The 23789-nt window shown below is 38.8% G+C and overlaps 1 protein-coding gene across 2 annotated transcripts in view; it reads left to right on the top strand.

Annotated features, from left to right (window-relative positions):
* The window catches only part of UNC5C (unc-5 homolog C (C. elegans)), a 619049-nt gene that overhangs the window by 540643 nt on the left and 54617 nt on the right, over positions 1-23789 (top strand). The window lies entirely within an intron of this gene.

Genomic DNA, 23789 nt, shown 5'->3' with positions numbered 1-23789 from the left:
GAGGCTTTAAATCACAAGCAAGATTGTTCATCTTTTTTCCCTAAGAACCTGCGTGGGCTTTGAACCACCAACTAAATACTGACTTTGGGTTCGGTTTTGTCTCATCTTTGTGAACTTTAACATCATTGATGGCAACAGTTTATTCTTCTAAATCAGGTCAAGTTTTGGTTTGGCTTCTTGCAAATCCTATAGATTTTGATTGGTTTTCATAGAAAATGTATATGTTAAATAGCGTCTTGGAGACTTGATTGTCTGATGCTTCTCAAGTTCGTTGAGATGTTAAAATAAATATGTCAAAGGGATAGCCTTCTTCTTGTTATTGTTTAGGTGTCTTCATATTGGTTCTGACTCATACGTAAAACAGAAGGAAACACTGCTCGATCCTCATAATCCTTGTCATATTTGATCCCATTATTTCAGCCACTGTATCAGTCCAATTCACTGCGAGTCTTCTTGTATTTTCCTACCATAAATTTTATCACCTTAGTCCTCAAACTGACATCATTATTTTTCAATAATTTGGAGAGGTCTCTGACTGTAGATTTTTCCCTGTGCAATGGATTTCCTTATTTCCTGACTGCTGGTATCAAGGGTGTAAATTGTGGGTCCAAGCAAAATGAAGCTGTTGACAGTTTCAATCTCGTCTCTGTCCATCATAATGCTGCCAGTGGTAAGACTCTTTGATATCTTGACATTGAAATGCAATCCATACCAAAGGCTGCATTCCTTTATCTTCTGCAACCACTTCTTCAAGTCCTCCTCACTTTTAGCAAGCAAAGTTGTGTCTTCTGCCTAACACAGGTTGTTGGTGAGTCTCCCTCCAATTCTGATGCCACACTCCACCAGAGCACAGCTTCTCAGGTAATTTGCTAAGCATAACGATTGAGAGTAGGTTTGGAGAGAGAATACAACCCTGACACACTCTCTTCTCAATTTTAACCCATAAGTGTTCCCCTGCTCTGATTCTGATCATTTTCTTTCCAATCACTTGTAATGTATCTGAGAGCTGAACAATAAATAAGGATTACAGGAAAAGAATTGCCACCTTTTAACTGTGGTGTTGGAGAAGAGCAGTGAACATCCTCTGGACAGCCAAGAGAACAAAACAGATGTGTCTTAGAGAGGGTGCAGCGGGAGTGCTCTTCGGAGACAAGAATGATGAGGCTTTGCCTCATGTACTTTGGGCGTGCTGCTAGGAGGGGATATTCATCGGACAATAGCATGATGCTGGGAAGGATAGAGGGTCAGCAAAGGAGAGGAAGAACCTAAACAAGGTAGATTGACCCAGTGACTGCTGCAATGGGCTATGTGTGTCAGGAACTGTGAGGATGGCACAGGATAAAACAGGGTTCAGATCTTTTATTCATAAGGTCGCTATGAGTCGTACTTGACTCAGCAGCACCTAGAAACAACAACAATACCAAGTATGATCTACTTCTTCAAGGACCGGTCGTGCTGATAGCATCTGATATGAGATATAATCTCCCCATCTCCCATTTTAGGGAAAATTCTGGCTATAATTCCTCTAAGACATTTCTTTTTTCACCTGGAAGTTCAAGATGTAATCATTATATTTTACTGGCACCACTACTCAAAGGCATCAGTTCTTTTTCAGTCTTCTTTATTCACTGTTCAGCTTTCCTATGCAAATGAGGCAATTGAAAATTTCTGATCTGGGCAAAGTACACATTTGTCTTTAAGGTGACATCCTTGATCTTTCTTTAAAGATGTCTTTTGCAACAGATGTGCTCACTTCAGTACAATTTTTTTTCATATCTGAAGCTATGGACATTAATTATGACTTCAAATAAGGTTAAAACCATTGGCAACTTCAGCATTTCCTCTTTTTATCATAATGTTGCTCACTGGCCTAGATATGAAGATTTATATTTTCATTATGTTGGGGTATAATCTTTACTGATACTTTTGATTTTAACCAATAAGTGCTTCAAGTCCTTTTTTGCTTTTAGCAAGTAAGGCTGTGTTATATGCAAGCTGTTACTGAGTCTTCCTCCAATTGTAATACCATGTTTCTGATTATATCTACTCATATTGAATTGATTTGGTGCAAATATGCAGCCCCTGACACACAACCTTTCTGATTTGTTCTGTTCAAACTGCCCGTTGGTCTATGCACAGGATCTGCTTAAAATGCAGAACATATATTCTGAACTCCCCATTCACATACCGTCAAATACCTCTCAACAGTCAATTAAGCATAAGTAAACATTCTTCTGCATTCAGCTAAGATCCATCTTTGCTGCATCTTCTGAATCTGGCTTAAGTTTCTGGCAGTTCTCTTTCAATGGACTGCAAGAATTATTTTTTAAATTGTACTCCTCAACATTTTACATGTATAATATTAGTGATACTATTTTCTACTTTCTGTTTTCTGTTGAACACCTTTCTTTCTAATGAGCACAAATGTGTATTTCTTTCAATTACTTTGTCACTTGACTTTCTGTGAAATTTCTTTAATCGATACCTAGGAGAGCCAGTATGACATCTGTTTACTAAATCATCTCAATCAGTAATCTGTCAATTCCTAGAGCCTTGTTTTTCTTTGGAGTTTCACATTGTTAACAGCACTTACTGCATATGTTTTGTTTCTATTCATGCTTCTTTCCTTTCCCTTTCTTCCACCTTCACTTTACCCTGGGCACATACTTCCCTTTTGATATAGTTGATTGTTTGAATGCATTCATTCCCTGCTGCTGGTGGTGTCACCTTCAAGGCCTGTGTGTTTGCTTGGAAGCTGAGTCATAAGGTATTCTCAATACTAGATTGAAGGTGACTCAGATCTGTAGTCTCAGAAATTCCACCAGTCTCTGTCACATCAATAAACCTGTTGTTTTGAAACTTTTCTTTTTGTTCTTCAATTTTCTCCTGCTCATGTCAAGGTAAATGTGCTTCTGACTCAAAGGCTGCACCTCCCTCTCTGTTCGTATCCACCAAGAGAAAGATGAACAGCCTCCTGTGTGACTTACCGCCTCAGAAACCCACTAGAGGGTCAACTATGAATCAGTTCCAACTCGACAGCAATAAGTTGAATATTTTAGTCCCACTTAGAACTTTAACTTATGATTCCTTTCTGAGTATTGAGCAGTGAAGCTGAGCATCACATAGTTCTCTGGTCTCGGGGTCCTGAAGAGTAAAATGCAGCTAGCCTCATGCAAGCTGCTCACCAAAATACAATATATAATATTATCTTTGTAGATTGTTGTTGTTAGGTGCCATTGAGTCAACTATGACTCCTAGTGATCCTATGAACAATAGAGCTGAACTTTGCCCTGATCTCTGATATGCCCATGATTGTAATCACTGGGTCAGTCAATCTTTGTGAGGATTTTCCTCTCTTTCTCTGACCCTCTACCTTTCCAAGCATAATGTCATTTTTCTAAGGACTAATCCTTTTCTGAAAAGCAACGATGTCAGTCTAGAGACTAAGGTGCACCTGATACAGGCCATGGTCTTTGCATTTACTTCCTATGCATCAAAGAGCTAGACAATGATGAGGGATGATAGAAGGAGAGTTGATGCCTTTGAGCTGTGGTGCTGGAGAAGAGTATTAAATACACAATGCGCTGCTAGGAGAACAAACAAGTTCATCCTGGAGAGGGTGAAGCCGGAAAGCTCCTTGGAGGCAAACATTTTGAAGCTTCGTCTGACATACTTTGGACATGTTGCAAGATGGGATCAGTCCTTGAGAGGGGCATCATGCTTGGGAGGGTAGAGGGATATCACAGAAGAGGAAGACCCTTGATGAGGTGGATTGATTCAGTGAGTAGGATAATCAGGAAGGGTGTGTCAGAGACAATAAGATTGGCATAGGACAGAGCAGGGTTTAGGGCTGTTGTACATAGAGTCACTATGAGTCACAGGTGACTTGATGGTAGATAACAACAAGAAGTCCCTTCTGACAAGATGCCCAAAGTATGTGAGATGAAGTTTCACCATCTTTGCTTCTAAAGAGCACCTTGCTTGAACCTCTTCTAAGACAAATTTTTTTGTCCTTTTTGCAGTCCATGGAATATTCAGTATTCTTCTCCAACATCACAATTCAAAGACATTGATTTTTCTTCCCTAATCCTTAGCCATTGTTCAACTTTCAGATGAATAGAGATTGAAAAAGCGATGGCTTAAATCAGGCAATGCCTTTACACTGACTCTGTTGCTCTTTAGCACTTTACAGAGATCCTTGACATAATGCTTTCCCAGTGCAAAGTATATTTTTATTTTTTGAGTACTGGTACCAAAGGTGTTGATTGTGGATCCAAGTAAGATGAAATCATCCTTTTTTTACTTTTTTCTATCAAGATGTTGCCTATTCGTCCAGTAGTGAAATTTGTGTGCTCTTGGTGTTGTAATGTAATCCATATTGATGGCTTATCATCTTGAGTGTTTCAAGTCCTCACTCTCTGCAAGCAAGGTCATGTCTTCTACATGATGCAGGTTTTTGAAGAGTCTTCCGGCAAACTGGATACCAGTTTTAATAGTCTTCAGCAAGATTTTACTTGTGTGTAGTATTACATGAAAATAAAATGCATAGATTATATTATACCAATTGACTTTTATATTGCTGGAGATTATGATCCTGAAATTCTCGGCCCAATGACTTAGTTCCCTCAAAGTTTATGATGCTAGCCAAGGTATTTTCATAACTTTTGTCACCTGTTTTCTCTGCTATATGCATGGATGTATTTATAGCACATACATAAATACTATCTATATGGCTGTGGTTGTAAACTCATCACTACCATATACCTGTTCATCTTGCCTGTCAGGCTATGTATCCATTAATGTCTGTTATGGATGGTAATGCCAATATTCATTCAGTAATATCTCTTAATATCATATTATGTCAGTAAGACTATTTCATCTTCTTGTCTGTATTTTTTGTGCACTTCTTTGCGTCTTCCTTCTCTTTAGCAATATTTTATCAATCTCGTCACCTAATTTTCTATTCAATGTTGCCTTTTCCTTCACTTAATTTAACACAGATCTCTCACCTAGGTAGTGATTTTCCCTCCACTCCCTTTGTAATCATGAAAGAATGTTACTTTCTTTGTAGATCTTTCATTAACATTTAGTAGTAGGCTCAGTTAACATTTTCCATTTTGAAACTGACTTACTTCGCTCAACATAATATTTTCCAGGTACACTGATGTTATGAGGTGTTTCATGGATTCTTTATTGTTCTTTAGCATTGCACAATATTCTGTTGTGTGCAAGAACCATATAGTTTGTTGATCCCTTCCTCCATTTCTAGGCACTTAGCCTAGCATGTCTTTGCAATTATGAACAAAGGCACAATGCATATGAGTGTACAAGCATATATTCCTTGCCTGGCTTTCATTTCTTTGGCATATATACCTATTAGTATATCAAATTGTTTATTCAAATGATCATTTGATTTTATAATTTCAGATTAGCAAATGACATTTCCATACTCAACTCTTAAGGACACTCCATACAATTCTTACAGTGGTTACCTCATTTTACAGCCCCACCAACAGTGTATGAGCAGTCCAATTTTCCTTAACATTTGCTGTTTCCTATATTATTGAACTTTGCTATTGTTGCCAAGCTGAGATGATGACATTTTCAACAACTTCCACTTGTCTTACATTTATTCTTTGTACATTTTGTATTATGATTATTCATGGATATTTGCAGCTGTGTTTTCTCATTTCAACTGAGATTGCATCAGCAAATGAAGGCCTCACAATTTTATTGCATTCATGTCATTAGGTTTGATTCCAATTGCAGGAGGCAACTCTTCTTCAGATGTATTTTCAGTGCCTTTTAATCCAAGGGGTTAACATTATAGCAGTGTTGTGCTTTTACTCATAAGGTTTTCATTGGCTAATTTTTCTTCAGAAGTAGAATACCAGGCCCCTCTTGCTACTCTGTCTTGGCCTGAAAGCTCTACTGGAATCTGTCTCCCACGGGTGACTTTTCTTGTTTGAAAAAGCAGCAACATAACTTCCAGCTTCTTGGTATCCTGCAAGCCACCACAGTGTGACAAACTGACACAGTGGTGGTGGCTTGCATGGTCTTAATACCCTGAGATCTTAAAATAAAGGATGTTGTCTAAAGGAAGATCCTTAGTATGCAATTAACATTTTGCTTCCCCCACCCCCCTCAAAGAGAAAAGGCATCTGGATACTCAGCACTGGGCTCTAAATAGAAAACGTGAGTGACAAATGTAGAACTAGGTTATCATTCTAACGCATTATGTCTTTTCTCTTCCCTTCTCTGATCCTCAGGGGGAGAAAAAAAATCCGTTTTTAGTTTTGCTCTTCAGTCATAGAAAAGCTCTTTGATTACACTCTTAAGTGGAGATATTGGTATTTATAATCTGTGTGACCCAGAACATTTTCTTCCTCAGGTGGTGTACTTTCACCTACACAAACACCAGCCTATCTAAGAAAATAAGAAAATTCCTTTGGCATTATTCATGTTTTAAATCTGAGCAATGAAAAATCACTAAAAGGCTTATATTTACTTACATCAAATATTCATTTTTTTTTCATTCTCCATGCAGAGCAACATTCACAGACCACCAAAGCTCCTTCCTTTTTTCAGCAGGAAAGATGAAGATTAACCATTGCTGAGATTCTCTTCATTTCTTTTTCTCTTTTGCTGAGTCAAGGTTAGCATTAAGTACATCTGTCCCTCAAGGCCTTTGCCAACATGGACTTGTTGTTTAATGCAGAAATAAGTATTGGCTCATGCTGACTTGTGCTTTATACTGAGCTGTAGTGAGGGGCCTGTGTTCTCTTAGTTTCGCTCTGATTACCATTATCTTTAAATTGAATGAAGATCAAGTTTTAAAGGGGAAGCTGCAGAGGATGTGGAAACTGAAAGGTGTGTGCTGCCACTCACTTGCCTCCTATGGTTTACCTTCTCATAGTTTACATGGCACCCTAGCCTAGATCCTTGTATAGTGTAGATGAAAGGAACTGAAAAACAGAAATAATTTCAAGAAATAAAGCTAGATACTGCTGCTTCTAGGTTCCTCTGTCTTTGACTCAAAAGAAAAGGAAACTATAAATCACTCCTTGATATACCCACCCCCTGAAGGTGGGTGAAGAAGGCATTATTCTCTTGAATTTTGTGCACATCAAAGAGATCCTCTTCTTAAAATCCAAGCTAGAGAAATTTCACTATTTCAAAGGATAATATGCACAAGAAACCATAAAGCCAGAAACAAACACAAGAAGATAACTGTCTGAAATAAAATGGAAAGAGTCCTCTCTTGGTTACTATTATGTTGTGAATTAGAGATGTCTTTATTGTTGTAAAAGTGTGCTGAGGAGAACATGCCCTAGAAAATGGAAATAATACCAAAGAGTGGCTGCCATTTGGATAGCACATTTTTAATTTGACTTCATTCTCCTCACAACTCAGCAAATTATGCTGAGCTCTACCTGAAAATGAGGAAATGAAGTCTTTGTGAGAGTGAAATCACATACCCAAAATTTCACAGTTAATAAGTGAAGGGGTCAGAATTCAAACCCAGGCTTATTTGGCATGAGAGCTCTTCAACTTTCTAGCATGTTCCGTTTCCTTACTTCTACTACAGACCTAGCCTTGGTCTTCTTATCATAGTGCTTTCTTGAACACTCCTTCTGTGGATCACTTACAGTCCTGTCTATCCTCAAATGATAGGAGATAGAACTTCCTCAGGGAATGATACACTCAGGATATTAGAAGTGAATGTTACTTCAAGGAATTTGTGGGGGAAAAGTCTGATCCTGTTTCTCCATTGTCCTTGTCTGAGTCTTTTATTTCAACCCAAATTGGGTGTGTTTCCAGCTGGCTGGTATCCAGCTGGTCATCTGCTGCTGTTGAATTGTCTGAAAGGAGGCGTGAACTTAATTACATGTGGCATAGTGAATGTGACAAGAGGGGCCTTATCATTACAGAATGAGCTCTAAGAGGAAAGCACTGAATGGTAGATAGGCAGCCTAAATGAGCTGCAGGGATGGGGCCAGCCACCACTTACCAAGGAGGGTGGGAGCTCTGAGGCTGTTACCTCCCTTGCCTTCCAGATCTCTCAAGAGGTGGTGAACCTTCTGTTTCCATGGTGGATATAATTCCCGTGATTAATAGTGTTAAGGTGAGCTATTTTGCCTTTTTCAGGTAGCAGGTTTTTTAAAAAGTAACTCTCATTCAGATTTTCCTTTCTGTCAGTTCTTGCTGGAAAACAATTTGAACTGAAGATATGAGAGTTAATTTTCGCTTCCTTTAGTGTTCTGAACTCATCTAACAGTTTTATCAAAAGGCCAAAAAATCAATTTGGAAATACCAAATAAAAAGATAAATAGAACATTGTCTCCCTATAAACTGTAGGTAAGGAGTCACAGAAGGTTTCTGAGCAGCCAGGTTATAGAGTAATAGCAACACTTTTTCAAGGTTGCTTTGAGGTGGCATGTGGGATGGATAATGGAAGGAACAGAGACTCTCCCTGAAGGCATGGTGATGGGTTGGGCTACCACAATTATCTGGGTCTGAGGGAAAAGAATGCACAAGACTTCTGTCTGTGAGATTCGGAAGCGAAATTTATTTTGGAAGAAAAGACATTTAACAAGTGACTAGAGTAGGGGAGTGGAGGGAGGAATGTATTTAGGTATCAAGCTTTGGGCACCAGGAGAACTGTGAGAACAGTGAGAGAGATCAGAAGTCTGAAAGTGAAAACGACAAATCAGACATAGCGGTGTCCACTTTGACTTACTACAGCATATGCAAATGAGTATCTGGACCTCAAGTTAAAGATGTCCATGGCAAAGTGTGGAAGTGAGTAGGACTTCTGAGTGGGAAAATGCAAAAGGAGAGAATTGAGGAAAGAACTCTGGGAAATATCACATATGTACTGGGTTGGAGTACACGTAAGGAGAATTTGAGGACGTTATTGGTTCAGTGGTAAAACTCTATTCTTCCAGACAGTGAACCTGGGTTGGTTCCTGGTCAATGCATGTCATGCACAGTCCCTACTTGTCTATTGGTGGAGGCTTGCTCATGACTGTAATGTTGAACAAGTTTCCAGACCAGAAGAGCAGCAGAAGAAAAGCCTGGTGATCTACTCCCAAAATTTAATCAATGAAAACCCTATAGATAACACTGTCTGATCTGCAGCTTACCATGGGGAAGGATGGTGCCAGATAAGGCAATGATTTATTCTTGTTGTTCTTGTGTATTGTTGAGTTGGATCTGATTAAAACTAACCCCCCAGCAGGTTTTCCGAGGCAATACATCACTCAGGTGAAAAATAGACCACATTTCTCCTATGGAGCGGATACTAGATTTGAACCATGTACCTTTGGGTTGGCAACACAACTCATAACCAACTAAGCCACCAGATCAAGTCACATAAATAATGTGCACCTACTACAGTGTTTAACTTTTTGACTTATGGTGCTGGAGATAAGTATAGATTACTCATTATAGATGGACTGAAAAGAAAATAAACAAAGTCTGACCTGGAGGAAGAGAAACCATGATGCTTATTGGCAGCAAGGGTGGTAAAGCTCCATCTCATGTACTTTGAGCATGCTGGTAGGAGGGACCAGCCCTTGGAGAGGAGCATTGTGCTTAAAAATGTCAGCATATACATTATTTATCCCATCTTTCTCATATTCCCCCAACTCCAATGTCAGTCCCATTTTACAACAGTGGCACTATGCAATATTTGTCCTTTTGTGACTGAGATATTTCACTCAGCATGTCTCCCAGGGAAACTCATTTTGAATAATTAGGTATTATTGTCCTGACAGGAGTCAAGAACGAAGGCTGCCTAGTGGAGGGGACTTGGCGGGAGGTTTTGTATAACAATGAAAGAATTTTACTTTTCAAAAAGAAGAGCAAAATGGCAAGGGAGGGATGGACTGGAAGAAAAGTGCAACAATTAATTAATGGAAAGCCAAAGTCTGTAAATTTTCATTAAAATTAATAATACTAATGATAATAAAGAGGAAAAAATGTTGGAGGTTGAAGTCCATTTAAAAAAAAAGAGTCAGCATAATAGAAGGATACCTTCAACAAAGATTTGTGTAGTGATTGTAACAGTGGGCTCAAGTGTGTCAGAGATCATGAAGATGGCACAAGATAGTGCAGGCCTCACAGCCAATGTCCAAAAGGTCACTATACGTTGTGGCAAACTCAACAGAACATGGCAACGACAATTACAACAATGTTTAAGATACAGTGAATTCTCAATGAGTATTTTTAGTGAGATATGAAATGATTGGAATTATATGGGAGAAAAAACCATGGAGAACCAAATTCCAGAAATCAAAGTTAAGCAGAATTTCAACATGGAAGAGGTAATTGGAAAAGGTGTTCTCTAAAAGATAAAGAAAGTGAAAGAACCATTAAAAAACATCATTGAAGTGATCAGTTGGAGGACTTTGCTGGCCATTTGGGCTGTTTTGTTGATGGTAATATTCAGGAGACATTACAGGACAGAGGATTTAAAGGAAAAGTGTATGGTGAAGTAGCCAAAATCATCATTTCTATTTGTTGTTTTGTGCTGTCAAGTGTAGATCAACTCATAGCTGAGCCTCCAGCAGGTTTTCAGTGGCTGTAAATCACACAGGAGATTGTCTATTTTTCTTCCACAAAGAGCAAAGCAGATGGTGCATTAGAACTGTCTCCATTGGATTGGCTCCTGACCTCTAGGCCCCCAGTGCTTGCTTCATTTCTACTTGTTGTTGTTATGTGCTGTCGAGTCACTTGTGACTCATAGTCTTTGCGACCCTATGTACAACAGCCCTAAACCCTGCTCTATGCTGTGCCAGTCATACTGCCTCTGACACACCCATCCTGATTACCCCAGTCACTGAATCAATCCACCTCATAGAGGGTCTTCCCCTCCTGTGCTGTCCCTCTACCCTACTAAGCATGATGTCTCTCTCCAAGGATCTGTCCCTCCTTACAACATGTCCAAAGTATGTCAGACAAAGCCCCAGAATCCTTCCTCCAAGGAGCAGCCTGGTTTAACCCTCTCCAGGATGAATCTGTTTTCTTGGCAGTCCATGGTACATTCAATACTCTTCTCCAGCACCAAAGCTCAAAGGCATTAATTCTCCTTCTATCCTCCCTAGTCATTGTCCAACTCTCTGATGCATAACAAGTGACTGCAAAGACCATAGCCTGTATCAGATACATCTTAGTCTCCAGAGTGACACCATTGCTCTTCAGTACCCTGGAGAGGTCCCTAACAGCAGACTTTCCCATCACAATAAGTTTTTTAATTTCCTGGCTACTGGTGCCAAGATTGTTGACCATGGAGCCAAGCAGACTAACGTTGTTAACAATCTCAATCTCTTCACCATCCATCCTGATGCTGCCAACTTGTCCATTGGTGAGAATCTTTGTCTTCTTGACATTGAGCTTCAATCCATACCGAAGGCTGCAGTCCTTGACCCTCTGTAGCAAGTGCATGAGGTCCTCCTCAGTTTCAGCAAGCAGGGTTGTATTATCTGCATAACGGAGATTGTTGATAGATCATTCACCAATCCTGACCCCACATTTCTCCTCATAGAGCCCAGCCTCCCGGATAATCTGTTCTGCATATAGGTTGAAAAGGTATGGAGATAGGATATAAATGAAAACTAATATAAAAGAAAGGCCCAAAATTCACTTACATGTGTATTCATAGAGGACAATGTTTTTATTGATTTTACAATATTATTGTTTATATTTTAAATTGATTGAAATATACAATCATTCATATGTGTTGTTTCATCCATATGCATTTTATTTTATACAATTATTTCTGTACATTATGTTTTATAAAGTTAATTACTATTGGTATGTTACTTTTTTTGGTTTTTTAGGGTATTGGGGGGGTTCTCCCACAAGTATAGTGTTTATCAGGGAAATCAAAAGGCTATTATTCAAGTTGACAGCAGAATATACTCACTCAGTCAAGACAGCTTCTGAAATGTGCTCACAGGCACCCTCAATGCCAGCCTTGCTGCTTTAGGCCGGTATTACAAAGCTCTTAGTCCCACCAGTTATGGAATCTCCTGCCTCAATCCTCTGACAAACTTAGCTGAAGGCTCCTAGATTTGGTTCCATAAGGGAGCAGTCCCAAGGTCAGCTCTGTTTCTTGCCAGGTCTCCAGTTCTCTGCAGTAGCTGCTCCTCTGTCTCAGGGTCTCAGTGGCATAGGAATCTTTGGCCCTGAGAACTCACACTCTGCATTCCCGGCTTCCTTTTGCTGGTGATGAGATTCCCAATTTTTGCTGCTGAATCAGCTTAATTTAATGGTAAGATGGGCCAATCCCCTTCTAAATAGACCAACATACTCCAATTTGATGTACCCACTAATCCATTTGGCAGTCAAACTCAGTGGCTAGAAAGGCATTTTGCACAAAAATTTCTTGACCCAATACACCACCCTCTGCCTTTTCTAGCCTTTATTAGCCTTTTTATTTGAAGAATTAACCTTTCCCTTATAAACATCTTACATAATGAAAGTTTACATACTACATCATGAAAGCATACATACTATATCATGAAAACGTGTAAGCCAGCTACTTCATGTCTTATGCCTTAGTACCCTAGTATTTTAGATACCTAATTTCTGACTTGCCCGTCCTGTAAAATCAGTACTCTGAGGGAACAAGACTGTTCCCTGTGCTGGAGATCCTTCTGTTCAGTTTGGAAACTCTGAGCATCAGCAGAATTTAGAATTCTTGAATTTTTAAAAATAGAGATTGATATTAGAGGTTTGTTCCAATTCTTGAGTCCCTAGTTTCTCAGTTTGAAGGAATAACCATAAAAAAAGCAAAAAACAAATGAACAAACAAACAAAAAAATAACCCAACTCTAAAAGTGTGAGGGAAGAGTCCAATATATTTAAATCTTAGTCTCTCCATGTTCTACACAGTGCTTATTTATTGAAGACCTACTTAAATAAGAGTAAATAAGGTAACTTACGAGAATGCTTTCTTTTCAAGGAGAAAACCCGTTTATAATAAGTAAATAAAAAAATGAAGAAATAGAGAAAATAAGACTAGACAATATGAGATAAAATCAAATGAACAGTTAGAATACCAACTATTTTATATAAATCCCAGAATATTTCCTGTAATGGGTCATGAATTTACTACATAATTCCAAGTGTAGGACATAAGAATTTATAAATTTCTATGTTTATGAAGGAAAATATATATCCAGGAGGAAATAAATTATTTCTTCTATGATCCTTCAAAACAAAATAGTCTGATAGTATAATGAACTTACACTCACACTTCAGATGAGATGGTTCCGACTCTTAGTTTCCTTATAGGACAGACAACTAGAACTGTCCCATGGAATAGGTGGTAGGGAGCTATACCATCAACTCAAAGTCAGTGCCTCTCTGCTGGTTCAAATACACCAGCTGCTCTGTAGGAGAGAGATGGCCAATCTCACCCTATGTGATTTATATACCTTCTTGAAATCCCAATGGAGGGTAAACTATTAGTTCCAACACAAAGGCAGTGAGTTTGAAGGAATGTTTTTTGATTTGAGTTGTTTGTTTGGGGTGGATTTTTTCTTTTCTTTTCATTTTTGAGGTTGTTTTAGTTCTGAATCTCTTTGGAGCAACTTGCCACATCTTTGTCCAGGGGAGCTACTGGTGGCTTCAAATCACTGATCTTTGGTTTTGCAGCCTTTCTCAAGATAAAGTAGCAATGTTGCTGTTGTGTACCATGAAGTTGGAACTGACCCATAGCTGACCCTCCAGCAGGCTTTCAGAGGCAATAAATTTTACAAGAGGAGATTGCCAACTGGTGGATTTGAACAGAGTGCTTTGGAGTTGAGAGCACACCACCTCTCTGCTAAGCCACCAGAGTTCCCTAAAAATACGAATAAGTGTGCTTGTTTTCATAGGGTTATGTCTGCTTGAATTCCTCAATATAAGTTGCCCAAGACAATAAAAGGCCCATCCCAGTAAAATAATTCCTAAGGATTTAGCAGTTCAGTCCAAGAGACAATGCTTAACTGGTATAAATCAAGCAAGCTATAGATTTTGGGCTTTCTTCCGAAATGGTGGCATATTCTTCAGAGTGGTTCCCATAATTTTTTTCACTCAATTGAGCTTTTGAAAACAAGTGAGTTAGATATTCCCTGTCAGATACCTAGAGTGCAAATACTTCAAGTTGCCAGTTATGTGTGAAGCCGTATGCCTTAAAAGGCAGCTGAGCCTAGGGTAAGATTGTCATCCTGAGGGACTTGACAAAAGACATGTGTGTTAATAAAAAAGCATTTCATCCCCACATAAAGGTAGGTAAAGACATCTTTTCCTTATGAAGGGGGTTTGAGCCTGTTCCAAGAAAGCAGAATGCACAAAATTTTTTTATTAAGGTCTTGATAAGCCACTCAAAACACACTATTGTGTGAAAGAAACCAAATGACTCCAATTTGAAATCTAGCTTTTCCGATGATTAACTTTGTGTCTGTGGGCAAATATGTTACCATCTCTAGGTTTCTATTTCCTCATCTGGAAAAAGGGATAATACAGTACTTTCCCAAGCTTCCTCACAGGTGTGCTTTAGGGAGAAATGGAACTGCTTATATGAAAGCATTTTGTAAATGATGTGTTTTATGAAGGAATTTGGCTGACTAATAACAGCAAGCTAAGAATGAAAAAATACTTGACAGAAAAAGAAAACTTCTCTCTCAAGACTTTCATCCTCCAGGCCTCAGAACCAACTCAGGATTTACTATGATATTATCCTTTTGGAACTTTAAAAGGCCTTTTAAAATGTAATCATTGTTCATTGCTGAATTTTTATTTCAGTGTTGTTTCTGCGGCTGATTTTTTTTTCTCTGTGTTCATTTCCATATCATCTGCAATTAATATTTACTGGATGCTTTTGCTTGAATAGCTTAGGTACATGTGGGACCTAGAAAAAAATGAAGCCCTTTTCTGCATAGAAGGGGAAAAAAATAAGAATCAAACTTAAATATTCATTTCCTATTATTTTGCTTTACATTTTAATATCCTCTCAAAATGTGAATTTAGACATAATAGCATTTGGCTTCACATAGTTTGATCTCACCTTCTCTAAGTCACACCTTCATGTGCTCTCAGACCTTTTATTCCATTTTAAGTGCTAGTTCTTTCATCTTGAATACACAGAAGATTCTGATTATTTCTCCTTTGTTTTTCATGCCATATGAATTTCATTTCACCACTTCCCTATTCATTATATTCTTGCACCTCACTGGGTTAATAAATTCTTTTGACACCTAGGGTCCCTCCTTCCTCTGTTATCCCTCCTCCAAGAATGGTGCCCATCAATATTGCATGCCAAGGGTGTGCTTGGAGAGTACAGGTCTGACAGCTCCCAGCCCAGCAGGGAGTCTTCTTCTCCCTTCTGTTCCAACTCCATGATGAGAAGAACCCCTCCTCCTTCTGGCCTCAAGCACTGACTGCTAATATCAGACTGAGAGACAGATGTTTCCCATCTCCAACTATATCACAAGGGCCTCTCGAAATGGATTCCACTTTAAACTTCCTCAAAAGTTTAATGCTCACTTCACAAGACACACGTGAAAACAAAAGATGAGAGCAAAGGGCAGGAAGATGCAGTCATTGCATTTGTTGTATTTTTGTCCAGTTAGGAAAGGGAAAATTAAGAAGAAGGTCACCGTAACAGAAGATGGTGCAACATTAACTGTGATAGAATGAAAGCAGAACCACCTCACTCATGTGCTAAGAAAATGAGTTTCAGGATAGAAAAGTGGAACTCAAATGGTGTTAAGAGGGAATGAAAGTCGATGTGGTAAAGGGGATAGTAATGAGGTCTTAAGCTGCAGCTGATAATCTTGTGGTTTCAAACGGAAGTCCTTTTCCTGGTACCTAGATAGCTTTAGATTTAATAGAGGAAACTATTGCTAGTCATCGAAAACTGAGAGGATACTAAAAGACTAAAACAACAACAAAAAAGATCAGTTACTGTGTCAAGTCTGACTCATAACAATGTTCATAACAAAGAACTACCACAGAGGATTTTCAAAGCTAGAATCTTTACTGAAGCACTCTACTATACCTTTCCCTCTCGAGACCACTGTTGTTGTTGTTGTTGTTAGGTGTCATTGTGTCCCATACGACTCATACCAACCCTCTGAACAACAGATTTGAACCCTGTCCTCTCCTGTAGCGACACCCTTGAACCCATTGCTGCAGTCACTGTGGCAATCCACCTGGTTGAGAGTCTTCCTCTCATTCTCCATCCCTTCACCTTTCCAAGCATCATGACCTTGCACAAGGAATAACCTTCCCTAGCAACATACCCAAAGTACGTGAGATAAAGCTGCCACCAAGGACCACTAGTGGATTCAAACTACTGACCTTTGAATTAGTAGTTCAGCATTTAATTACTGTGCAATTAAGGATCCTGAAAAAAGACTGAAAGTAGGTAGAAATTGTCACTGTTGTCTAAAAAGAAGAAAAGAAAATCAGCAAGTGAGATCCTAGAACAATTTTAGAATGAGAGAGGAAGCAGTGATAACCAAGAATTTTTAAGAGGAAAATGTGACAAATTTTAGCTATGCTTCTAAAACTGATAATAATTGTCAAAAACACTGACAAGTCTAAGTTTTGCATTACTTGTAAGCTGACAAGTCAGCATGTTACAGTTTAATAAATGCTGACAGAATACACAAGATTCCTGAATGAGAGATGAAGACTAGTTCATTACTCACAGCAGTATCACAGGCTCTTGTTACTATTGTTAGATGTCACTAGCTTGGTCCTGACATGCCATGAACCTGTGTACAACAGAATAAGAGCTCTATCAGTCATGTACAGTCCACACAGTCACTGCTATGTTTGGCCTCAAGATTGCAACAGTGTCCCTGTGTCTATTCATTTGTTTGAGAGTCTTTTTCCCCCTGACTTTCTGCTTCACCAAATGTCATCTCTTTCTCTAAGGACTGGCCTCTGCTGTGATAACATGACCAAAATACACGAGACTAAGTTTTCCCGTCCTTCTATATATTTTCATTTCTTCAGTGAAGGTTGTACAGATCATATTGGTTTTTCATACATTCATAGATATCATGTTTTATAAAATTAATTACAATTGATTGTTTTGTTATGTACCGTCAAATCAACATGACTCCTAATGACCCTAGAACTACAGATCTGAACCTTGCCCTATTTGGTGCCCTCCTTTTGATTTCTGACCTGTTCCAGCCCATTTTTTACAATCCCTGCATCAATACATCTTGGTGAGAGTCTTCCTTTCTATCTCTAACCATTCTCCTTTCTCAGCAGGATGTCTTTTCCAAGACAGGGTGCTTCTAATACTGTGCAAGTGCTTCAAGGCATTATCCGTTTCAGGGAGCAAGGTTGAGCCATCTGCATAATGCAGGGTTTTGATGAGTGTTCCTCCAAGAAGATGTACTTTGAGCCACATTCTTCTTCATAAAGTCGAGCTATGCGAATCATCTGTTCAGCACATAGATTGAATGTGTATGGAGAACAGATACATCCGTGATGCACTATTAATGTTTCTACTTTTTACACTCTGTTAGATTAAAAAATGAGAACAAATATAGCTAGTCTTACACACGTTAAGCATGAACAAAATTAAGTGGCCTAGATTTCCCATTCTTCTGAATGCAAACCACAATTTGTTATGATCCACATGGTGAAGTGTACTTGCACAGTCAATGAAACACTATCTTTATAGTATAATTTGATTTTCAGTCAAGTTTCATCTCGCACTAATAATGATAGTCCATGTTACAAGGCCTCTTTTGGATCCAACTTGAATTTCTGGCAGTTCTTTTTCAACCAGAAACTGTAACCATAGCTTTAGCTGCACTATGCTAATTTTGTGCCTGATTTTTTAGTTACAATTTCCAAAATATAATAGGAAAAATAGCCAAAATATATACATAACTTAGTAAGGAAATCGGGAGATATAGTACATTGGGGCAAGTCTGCTCTCAGGGTCCTTCCCAATACACTGAAGAGCTATGTTGTCAGTTTGAAGACTAAAGTGCACTGATTCAGGTTATGATCTTCTCAATCACCTGCCACACATTAGAGAGTTGAACGGCAAATAACAGAAGAAGAATTGATGCCTTTGAGTTATGGTGCAGGAGAAAAATGCTAAATATCCCATTGGCTAGCAAAAGTACAAGCAAATATATCCTAAAAAGGGTGTGGCCAGAGTGCTCCTTGGAGGCAAGAATTATGTATCTTGCATACTTTGGACATGTAGCTAGGCGAGGCTGTTCCTTGGAAAGTGACATCATCTTGGAGAGATGTAGGATCAGTGAAGGAAAGGAAGACTTCCAATGAGATGGAGTCACACTGTGACTTCAACAGTGGGCACTAGGGTCTCAGAGATGGTAAGGATGGCACAGGATAGGGCAGGTTTCAGGATGGCTGTCCATAGTCGCGATGATTTGTACTTGACAGCACCTAACAACAACGGTAGATTAAGGGAGCTCTGGTGACTTAGTCATAAGAAGCTGCACTGCAATCCCAAGGCATATGGTTCAAAACCATCAACCTCAAGAGAAAGATTGGCAATCTCCTCCCATGCCTCTGAAAACCCAACAGAGGGTCGGCTATGAGTCGGTTCTGATGCTAAGGTATATAATAAGTGGTGGTTAAGAATCTGGACTGCAATCCCAAAGGCACAGGGTTTAAACCCACCAGCTGCTCCAGAAGAGAAGATAGACATTCTCCTCCTGTGAGATTTACTGCCTCTGAAAACCTGCCGTAAAGTCAGCAACTGGTCAGCTTGATGACACAGAACAACAGCTGGTGATGTATTTTTATCTGTAGGGAGTTGTGCTCCCAACTCAAAAGCTACTTCTCTCTGGTTATTTCAACCCACCAGAAGTTCAGTGCGAGGAAGGTGGGCGATATCCTTCCCTGTAATTTACAGACTCAGAATTCTAAAGGAAGGTCTGTTTGAGTCCACACCAGTTCTAAGACATTGATTGAATAGTTTGATAATGTCTAATATTGGGAAGGAGATATGCATACATTTTCTTTCAAATAGTGATAGTATCTTTACCTTCCAGGATAAATAATATTAAAAATAATCCAAGAAAAGAAGCTCTGGAAGAAGAACAACACCTATCTCACTTATGAACAGAATCATGTCATGTGAGAACCATAGGGAATTCTTTTCCAGGGGCATAAAAAAATAGTAATAGTTCTCATATATTGAGTCTTAAATGAGAGAAAAGCCACAAATATAAATGAGCTTGTAGATTATGTTGTTTATAAACCATGGAGAAAATTGAGACAAAAATCCATTTGATCTAACCATGCAACTGTAATGGAATTTGATATGACCCTTGTAATATCCATGTGTATGAAATGGAGGGATGTGACTGAACAATGTGCACTTGAGTGGGTTTTTTTGTTGTTGAATTAAATAACTCATAAGTATTAAAATCATAATCGAGAGTGGTTTCAAGTCATGTCCTTGGAAAAGATCCTGTCCTTGTAATATTCTTGTGTTAGTGTTTTCCACATTGGCATGAGACCATACATGGCAGGTATACCATACTTATTCAGGATAAAAGAACAGAAAGAATCACCAATATTCAGAGGAAAACAGAGCATAAAGAAATATAAGAAGTGAAATTTCCCCTGAAACTGTTAGTGTCAAATTATATAGCTGGATATAATTTCTCTGCATAAATTCGAAAGTCGTCATTACAATCACAAAACTTTGGGGACCTGGTCTAAGAGCCTTTCATGTTAGAAACACCTGGGGTGGTTAAGTTTAAAAAACTACTTAACTTCCTTGTTCAAACTTTGTTACTGCTTAACCATGTGATTTTCACCATTCCTCTAATTAGAATATCATAAATTGTATTTGCAAATAATTATTGGATTAAGAATAATCAAAGGCACTGGTATAATATATTCCAAATCAGAGAAAATATAATCCTTCCACACTGTTTACTGAGGAACTCTGTTGGTGTATTCCATAGAGGGTGGTATGGCAAAACAAAAAACCCACATCTCCCTGACAGGTTAGCTCCAGGAAATGTAGGCAATCTCCTTCCAAACCATTTACAACCTCTGAAGGCCAGTGGAGCATCAGCTTTGAGTTGGCTTTGAATCGAGGGCAACTAATTATACTCTACGTGGGAGTTCTGGTTGCTTAGTTTGCTAAACCAAAGAACACATTTCTTTGGAATTTAATCCACTGGATTCTGAGGAAAACAGATGAGCAATATCCTCCTGTGTAATTTATAGCATCAGAAACCTACTTGAAGATTAGCAATGCCTTGGTTCCCACTTGATGACAATAATAATAATTTAAAAAGGATAATACTGCCTACTTGAGAATTGTGTTCCTCTAAGAATGTCTCATTTTAAGGAGGGCATTGTAATGGTGAGAGACTTCATATTAAAATGGAGATAGAAATATAGTATTGTAAGAGTTTTGAAAAATATACATTTCTGGTTTAGTTAAAAAAAAAAAAAACAACAAAAAAACCCCACACACACTAAAAAATGAGGATGGTTGGCCTGAAATAAAGATGACTTTTTTTTAGAAACATCATAATAGTCTCAAGAATTTGAAAGGCTTCCATACCAAAAATGATAGAAACTGTGTCCAAGATATGTGGGAAAAGCTTCCAGAAGGCAAATTTTATTCATTGTAAGTAAGAATACATTTTTAAATCAAGTTGTTAAGGAATGATATGATATCTCAATAGTAAACTCAAAAAGCTCAGTGCTGTCCCGTCACAATGGAATCATACCTAACCTCCCCTTGGGTTCTAGGGACTGTAAAAGGTACAAGAGTAAAAATAATATTCACAGACAAAAAAAAAGAAAGGGGGAAAAAAGCCTATTTTTTTTTTCTCCACAGAGAAGCTGGTAGAGTCAAACCTTCTTTGGGTTAACAATGCAACTTCCTACAAATTATGACATCAGAGATCATTTGTGACTTATGGCAACTCAATGTACAATAGTTCTGAACCCTGTCCTATTCTGAGCCAATATCACTGTCCCGGACACATCTATTTCCATTACTACAGTTACTGTGTCAAACCATCTCATCTGGGGTCTTCCTCTCCTGCGCTGTCCCTCCACTTTGCCAAGCTTGAATGATGTCCTTTTCTGAGAACTGGCCCCTCCTGGCCATGTGTCCAAAGTGTGTGAGATGGAGCTTCAAAATACTTGCCTCCAAGGAGCTTCATTGTTTCACCCTTTCTAGGACAGTTCTGTTTTTTCTCTTGGAAATCCACAGTATGTTCAATACTATTCTCCAGCACCACAATTCAAAAGTATTGATTCTTTTCTTTTATCACCCTTATTCACTGTCCAACTCTCTGGTGCATGGTAATTGCAAAGACCATGTCTTAAATCAGACACGCTTTAGTCCCTAGATTGACATTGTTGTTTTCTCAGTACTCTGGAGAGGTTCGTGACAGCAGATTTCTCCAATGCAATTCATCTTTTGATTTCCTAGCTATTGGTACCAAGACGATTGATTGTGGAGCCAAGCAAGCTGAAGCTGTTAACAATCTCATTCTCTTCTCCGTTTATCATCATGCTACCAATTGGCCCAGTGGTTAGAATCTTTGTCTTCTTGATGTTGAACTTCAGTCCGTATTCAAGACTGCAGTCCTTGACCTTCTGCAGCAAATTATTCAGGTACTCCTTGGTTTCAGCAGGCCAGGCTGTGTCATCCTTATAGTTCAGGTTGTTGATGAGTCTTTCTCCAATCCTGCTGCCACACTCCACCTCATAAATTCTGGCCTCTCTAATGATCTGTTCCACATACAGACTGAAGTTATGGAGATAAAATGCATCCCTGTCATTCTCATTTTATGATTTTGAACCATGGAGTGTTCCTTTCTTCTGTTCTGACAGCTGCTTCCTGGTCAAAGTATAGATTTTGTATAAGCACAATCAAGCGTTCTGAGATTCCCATTTTCCTCAAGGTTAGCCACAATTTTTTGTGATCCACACCATCATAGTTAATGAAAAACAGATAAGATATTCCTCTGCTACTCTTTGCTTTTAGTTAAGATCCATCCGACATTGATTATAATGTTCCTCGTGCCATAGCCTCTTCTAAACCCTGCTTGTCCATCTGGCAGTTCTTGTCAATGTCCTGTCCCAATCATTTTTCAATAACTTCAGGAAGATCTTGCCTGTGTGTGATATTAGTGATATTGTTTGATAATTTCCACACTCTGTCATATCATCTTTTTTGGATGGGAATAAATATGGATCTCTTTTTGTCAGTTGACCAGGTGGTTGTCCTCCAGATTTCTTGGCACAACCTAGTGAGTGTGTCCAGGACTGCATCTGTTTGTTGAAATATTTTTCCTCTGATTTTAGGTAATGAATTACTATAAGTTGTTAGTGCCTCCCTTGTGTTCACCTTATAGGCCTGTCTTTGTGTCTAATTCAAGCCAAAGTCTTTCCAATCCTCTGCTATGAGCTGGACAATGAATAAGGATGGCAAGGAATGAATGGATACCGATGAGCTATGGTATTGGAGAAGAGTACTGAATATCCCATGAGCTTCCAAAAGAATAAGTAGATATATCTTGGAGAAAGTGCAACCAGAGTGTTCCTTAGAAGCAATAATAGCACTGCTTTGTAACATAAACTTTGGGCATTTTGCTAGGAGAGGGTATTCCTTGGAGAAGGGAATTATGCTTGGAAAGTTGGAGGATCAGTGAAAGGGAGAAAGACCCTCAATGAGATGGACTGATACAGTGTCTGTGGTAGTGGACTCAAATGTGTTGGGGATGATAAGATGGCACAGGACAAGACAGGTTTCAGATCTGTTGTTCATAGGGTTGCTGTGACTCACTCTTATCTCAAGAGCATATAGCAACAACAGTTGTGACTCAAAGCTGAACATAAGTTGAGTTTTGTTCAAGGTTTGAGGATTAAGTCTTGAGGGTTCCATTATTCTCTATTGTACCAGTAAGCCTGGCTATGTCACACACACACACACACACACACACACACACACACACACACACACACAATTTTGTTTAAATTTTTGTGTTCATTCTATCTAGGACCTTCCAATGTGATTATTTTATTTTAGGGTAGTCACCAGTGGAGTAATTACTACCAGTAGAGTAGTCAGAGATCAAGTAGTTCTTTTGGTCTCAGGATCATGGAATTTGATGTTCACATCATCCATTAATTGTTTGCTTAGGATTCATTGTTTCTGTACAACTTGGATATTTTTTTCCTCTCTCATTAGTTCTGTGTTTCATTGATTATGCAAAGGCATTTGACTGTGTGGATCATAACAAACTGTGGCTGACTCTGAGAAGAATGGGAATCCCAGAACATTTAATCATGCTAATGCAAAACCTATACTTGGACCAAGAGGCAGTCATCAGAACAGAACAGGGCAAGACTGCATGGTTCAAAATTGGGAAGGGTGTACGCCAGGGATGTGTCCTATCTCCATACCTTGAGGCTCAATATCAAAAAGACAAAGATTCTCACCACTGGACCAATCGGTAGCATCAGTATGGATGGCAAAGAGATTGAGATTGTTCACAGCTTCAGTTTGCTCATCTTCACGGTCACCAATCTTGGCAGCAGCAGCCAGGAAATAAAAAAACGTATTGCAATGGGAAAGTCTGCTGTTAAGGACCTCTCTAAAGTACACAAGAGCAACAGTGTCCCTGGAGAATAAGGTGTGCCTGATACAGGCCATGATTTTTGTAATCACTTATTATGCATTAGAGAGTTGGACAATGAGTAGGGAGGATAAAAGGAGAATTGACACCTTTGAGCTGTGGTGCTGGAGA

This window comes from Elephantulus edwardii, unplaced genomic scaffold (assembly GCF_000299155.1).
Source record: "Elephantulus edwardii isolate Elephantulus edwardi_28Jun2011 unplaced genomic scaffold, EleEdw1.0 scaffold00294, whole genome shotgun sequence".
NCBI lineage: Eukaryota > Metazoa > Chordata > Mammalia > Macroscelidea > Macroscelididae > Elephantulus > Elephantulus edwardii.
The sequence above is the reverse complement of the archived record's forward strand: the minus strand, read 5'-3'. Positions and strand labels throughout refer to the sequence as shown.